Below are 6,469 nucleotides of genomic sequence, written 5' to 3'. Positions count from 1 at the left end.
AAAAAATTGTGCACTTTTATTTTTTATTGGACAAAGTTATAGCAACTTTTTTATAGTTTTGATTGTCCTCTGTGAATTTAAATCGATTATTTACTATGTGTGCTGTGTTTATATAATTTTTTAATCATTTGTCGAAAATAAATTTTATTAATACATTTTTACATACATTTAATATAAATTTAATAATATATTTTATATGCCCTGTATACGTTGATTATTTGAGAAAAGAAACGTTAAAATGAAACCTATAAAACCTTAGTCAAAAAATAACAAGGTCGAAAAACTAATCATGGGTTTCAGTTGAAAATATAACAATAATAAAATAATATAATAATATAATAATTAATATTCAGTTTAATTTTAAGCCTGTTCAAGATTTAAAAATAAATTTTTACTGCCTTTTCTTAAAATCATGCAGAGACGTGATTTGTCAGAAGCTGGCTCAAGACAAGTTGTTATGGCCGTTGCATTTAATGTTGACCAATACGTAGTCTGTAGACTCTATCAACGGTTTCTAGAGACCGGACATGTGCGAGATCAGCCTAGAGAAGGTCGACCAAGAGTTACATCTGACGAGGAAGACAAATTATTAATCAGAGAAGCACCAGCGGACCCAATAAGAAACTGAACACTACTTAGACAAGATCCGGTTTTGGCTATTGGACATAATCCAAGTCCATGGACAGTTTTAAATCAGTTAAATGTTGCAGGACTCCGTTGCAGGAGACCCGTAAGGCGACTACGCCTCCAGCCTGTCCATCGTGCAGCGAAATTAACTTGGTATCAGGAAAGAGAATGGTGGCATGAAGAATGGCATACTGTGATGTTTACAGATGAAAGCAGATTTGGAGTATTTAGTGATAGAAGGTCAGTACGAGACGGGAGACCTTCAAGACAAAAAATAAATTCACATTATGTGCAAGAAGTTACATACCATGGTGGATACATAATGGTTTGGGGTGGTATTTTTCTAAATGTCCAAATTGAAAATGTGCCCTTACTAGCCTTGTGGCTTGATCTAAATTGCATAGAAAATGCCTGGAATATGCTTGGAATATCATTAATTACTTCTTACAGAATTATGGGACGCTTTGGATCAAAATTACATGGATAACCTGATAAGAAGTATGCTACGTAGGGTACAAGCTGTAATATCGATATTAAAAAATGGTGTATTTAAAATTTCTTATTTATTATGTAAAATAAATTCGGTTTAATTTCTTATTGATATTTATTTCTTTTATTCCAATTTTAATTTTTAATAAATAATCATGTAGTTTTAAAATAAGCCAATATGCTTAACTTTTTTAGATCAGCTTATAAGAGCTTAACTATTATCAAAATATTTGATCGAAAATCAAGATTGTAAGATGAAAAACAAACTGAAGTATTTGTTGGTATCGTATGTCCGGAACACAATTTCAAAATAAAATATTTTTCCCCAACATCGTAGAAGTATATTAAAAGTTTACAAGTTTACTAAATTACTGTTAACATTTTAATTTGGGCTTAATTAATTTAGCAGCAAACTTGGCCCCTTTTAATGTTAACAGAGTAATCTGACTACCCCCGACTAACCGTTTACAATAACGAACAACATTAGCAGTCTTAAGAACGCCTCGACAACTTCACGATATTTGACATTAGGGTAAATATACGTATTATTTGCGGAATTCAAATATGCAAATTGGGCATTTAACTCCGCATTAACTTAATAAGATTAGAATGCAATTAACCTGATGCATATCCCTATAATAATTCACTCTGTCTAATCTTAATTGACAAATATGCCATGTTATCATCATCTCTATTAATATTAGATAGCAATTGAAACATGAACTTCCCTGTCGATAAGGATCTTTGACACTTTCCCAGCTCTGATAAAAATGAAAATTAATCATTTCAAACGCAATGTATATTTTATTAATGCGTAAATATTACTTAATTTCTTTTGTAATCCCAATTTTTTTTTATATTGCAGTGCTAAAAGGGGATAAAAAGTTTATTTAAGTAGGCAATTACTCTTATTTCAATGGCGCAATAAAAATGGCATTAAAATTTTAAGTAGACAATTCGTGTTCATTTATTAAACCCCTTACGACCCCGATTTTTGATATTTAGGCCTTAAATTACACAGTAAAAAATGATTGCCCTAATTAACATCAATCATCTTCTAATTTAAACATTAAAGCCTTATTTCACATACAATTTAGTTAATGTAGAGCAAATGCAATCAGATGAATGTTTCGAACTTAAGTCATGCAACGAAGCAATTATTTTGTCTCAAACATATTTTATTCAAGTAATTATAAAGCAATTTCAATAATTAAACTACAAATCACCATTCAACCGATCGCGAACGAGTGCGACATAACGCGAAAGAATGTTATGTGTCGACGAACGTGCGAGACAAATGCATTATTGTCTTATTTTTTTTCTTATTAAGGCACATCAATCAAAATTTCGCCGCCTTCTGGAAGAATGTGCGGCTGAGACGAACATAATTCATTTATGAAAAAATTCAGGGGGCGCAATAAAATTGAAATGTCAGTCCACATAATAAAATATTGTTGGCGGGTTCTTAAATTTTCATGAACGATTTGCAAATATCGCGAAGTTTCGAATATGATTTCTCAATGGATTTGAAAGTTGCGGTTTCCGAGCCACCGACAGTATTCACTTTAATATGATATCCTCCGGAGAAATAGACACCGTCAAAATGTGTTAGGGAATGTAAGCTGCCAGCGAATGTGTACTCGTGACACCTTCAGGGCAAGTCGAAGCGTCAATTAATTTCAGGAAATTAATAACGAACAGTACATAGGATGGACGTATGAAGAGGATAACATAAAATCATCCGTCGAAATATAATTTTCTGCAAGGGACGAGCGTGCAACTCCAACTAATGTTTCGTATCATGTGTACCTGAATCGTGATAATTAATTAAAACCTTTTTTGGATTGAATGAAGGTTATCGTATTGTGTTAATTTTAATGCAAGCTATACATATGTTTACGTATTCACAATTTTCGACTGCGTTACATGAAGTTCAACTTCCAGTTGAACTGACAAAAAGTTAATTATGTTAAATAAAGTTTCAATTAGCTAATTACATAACTCATTAATTATGTCAGATGCACAACAAACGGGAATATCCATTAAGCCATTTTAAACAATTTATATCAAATTTCATAACGTTATTAAAAGACAAATTAATTAAAATAAAGCTTAACGTAAACTTTCAAAGGTGCTTCCTGTAATGTATGTAATACAATTGTAAGTTTCAAGTCAGTCGAAATGTGACTGCAACAACGACTCGATTACCGTCAATGGAAGCAAACTTTTAATATCCTTTAAAACCGTGCCGATCTGCATATTTGGAATTTCTCTTTGGTGTTTAAGAGTCGGGTTTGTTTGTACTTGAATACTTGAAACGCCGGACTGTCGCGCTTCCAGTTCAAAATAAATACCACACATGACATTAAATCCCACAGCTTGGTGAACAAACGAATGGGTGCGGACGTTGTAGGAGCAAATTGCAAATTTGAGCATTCTAAAATTCTGAAAGCATTTTACGGACAAAGAAGGGGTTGATTGGGTCCGGAAGGTTGAACTTTACAGCCGGAGACGGTGGACCGGGACAGGAGACAAAGGCTTATCACTCCTGACGACCGAATGAACCGAGACATATCTTTGTCGCCCATCAGGATCTGATGACTGAAAACATTTCGTCTGTAAACTTAACACACACAGATAACTTGGATTTCTACCTCTCTATTTAATTAATTGATTTGATTTTCTAGATTTCTATCTTGGTAGTGTACATTTTGTACAACGATAAGTTAATCATTACATTTCTGGGTAAAGCAGTGAAACATGTATTTCGTAAATTCCACTAATTTGATTATCTTTCAACTTTTATTGTGCCATAATAACGCTCTCAAAATTCTTTTGTATAACTTTTATAGACAAATCTCGTTGGTTAGTTATTTTCATAATATGAAATTTTATGGTTCAGAACGTTGCCTTAAAATAAAACTTATATTTTCAAATTTTCTGTTTATAAATAAACATTTGGAATTCCAAATTTCTCTATAAATAAATCTTTTGAAGTGGATAATTTGAGTTATTTCAATACAATCACAATTGGATATTATTAAAATAAGTTTTAATCTCAATAAACCAGTAATAAAACTAATGTCATCAAATTAGTAAAACAAAATTAATTAAAATTATAAAAAACAGAATATTAACTGCTAACAGTTTCCAATAAGTATTTGGTAGTAAAAGAATAAATTCTTCATTCACAGTTCGCCATTCTTCTCTACCAGCATTAGCAAATCCTCCAAATTTTGAGGCTGAGCTATTGTTATCCACTCAAATTGAGTTCCAAAATTGCAATTATTACATCAAAATATTCAGAAGAAAGCTTTCCTTGAGGTATTTTACGATGCTATTAAATAACAGATAAATTAAGAATGAATTGAATCAAATGTGCTTAAATTCACAAAATGCATTTTATGGAAATAAATATTTTACAAGAAATGAAACGTTGCTTTGTAATATTTAAAAGGCCAATAACCGAAGATAATTAACAATATACTGTATACATTTTTTATATCATGTGCCAAATAGCAAAGTGCAAATCGTCAATAATTAATTGCTGAACTAGTTTTAAACAATCAAACAATATGTTGCATAAATTCTTTAGATCTCCGCCAAAGTTTATTCATCCCGAATCCGAAGTGCAGGCACGTCAATTATTAACTCCCGAACTAGTTTTAGACTTATTAAAGTTGTTCATCATCCTAATCGGTTGGTCTTGTAGTCAAATTAGTCGTATCGTTCCTCACGGCTCCTGCAATAACAATTGTAATAGATTATGGAACAGTTCGTGTTTTAATAAACTTTAGCGTAGAATTTGTTTGCGGTTTCGTATAGCACATGTTTTGCTCCAATTTGTACTTTAAACTGGGCCATTACACTTATACATTTAGATGCCGCATCGAAGTGCACCGAACTACTCAGTTTAATTAATAAAGTTATTCTTATTTATTAGTTTAATTATAGCCCGGCAGGGACATTATCATTACTTACAAAGTTTTACTTTAATACTGCTGGTTAATTGATTTACGTGCACAACTCGAATTGTCTTTTATATAGAAAAAAAATATTTTTGTATAAAACAACAAAATCAGCATATAAATACAGGGTGCACTTTAATAGATATGAGTTACTGAACTGTTACGGACGAAACTTTCTGATTTGTTTTTGATGGTTAAATCAAATTTTATATATATAATCAACTTTGTTCGTTATATCTCATTAATAATTAAATAAAAATAATTAATTTTAAGAATCATATGATCGTGTTCCAAGCTTTTAATAATATTGTAAATTTTACTGAATCTTACCTTTTAGCAAAAAAACTTTATTTTCAATGTGAGTCTGAATTTGCTCACATGCAACAAAATTTCATGTTACTTAATTTTGCAATAAAGGTACCAGTTGTAAATAGCACAACAAATTGTTCTCAGCAATTCAACATCAAAAGATAAAGAAGTGACCCTCCTATAGTAGACACCCTGTATATTCCTAGTTAATATATTTGAATCCTATATAAATATAAATACGATATTTTTCAATAATTGCACTATATAAAAAAGCATTTTTTATGATTTTATCAGAAATTTTACAATGGCAGTACAGATTGTTAATAAAAATGTTTTGCGGCTTATGAAATATTTAATCACGCACGTTACCAGCAATTGATATTATTCATATTGTTAAAAAACAATTGATAATGTTTGTAACTAATAAAACAATTTTTGTAAATAAATTTTTTGGGTGGCTTTTGTTGATTATTTCATCGTTCACGTTATAAATCAAATGTATTTTGAATTTTGTTTGAAAACTCCATAACAACGGTTGCTATTTTTCAATTGATGCTCAAACAAATTATGGTGTCCGTTGAATATTCCAGCATATTTTTTTTTTAATTAACATAATGGCTTACACCCACAACTTGTGCCGTACGTGTGGCCAACTTTCGGAAGTTTGCCATAACATTTTCAAATCTGACGTCCCTGGACCAACCATCAAGGAGATAATACTTATCTGTGTCAACCTTCAGGTGAGACTTATTTTCATAATATACACTTGTCAAATTTTGGCAATTTTAACAGGTTAACGAACATGAGCAATTACCTAAACAAATATGCAACAACTGCTTGGTTAAACTTAACCAGTTGCTCGAATTCATCAAGACCGTTCAGGCTGCGAATAAGAAGTATTCAATAATTTCCGGGAAAAGGCGCTAGATCTTCACGGATTGTACAAATCTACCACAATGTCTTAAATTAATTGTTGTAATAATTTGGTTTGTAAAAATTTGATATTAATCTGTATTGACTCGATTTAAATTTATGTATAGTACATATATTGTAATAAAAGTGGTATGTAAAAAAAT

At 31.0% G+C, this 6,469-nt stretch overlaps 1 long non-coding RNA gene across 1 annotated transcript; it reads left to right on the top strand.

Moving 5' to 3' along the window:
• The first annotated feature begins 5,876 nt into the window (after nt 1-5,876).
• On the top strand, nt 5,877-6,469 carry LOC126264391 (uncharacterized). The gene is made up of 2 exons (XR_007547102.1): nt 5,877-6,133; nt 6,186-6,469. It is a non-coding gene; the product is annotated as an uncharacterized LOC126264391 (long non-coding RNA).

Source organism: Aethina tumida, chromosome 1 (assembly GCF_024364675.1).
Source record: "Aethina tumida isolate Nest 87 chromosome 1, icAetTumi1.1, whole genome shotgun sequence".
In the NCBI taxonomy this organism is placed as follows: Eukaryota; Metazoa; Arthropoda; class Insecta; order Coleoptera; family Nitidulidae; genus Aethina; species Aethina tumida.
Note: the sequence above shows the minus strand (reverse complement) of the source record. Positions and strands in the feature narration are given on the sequence as shown.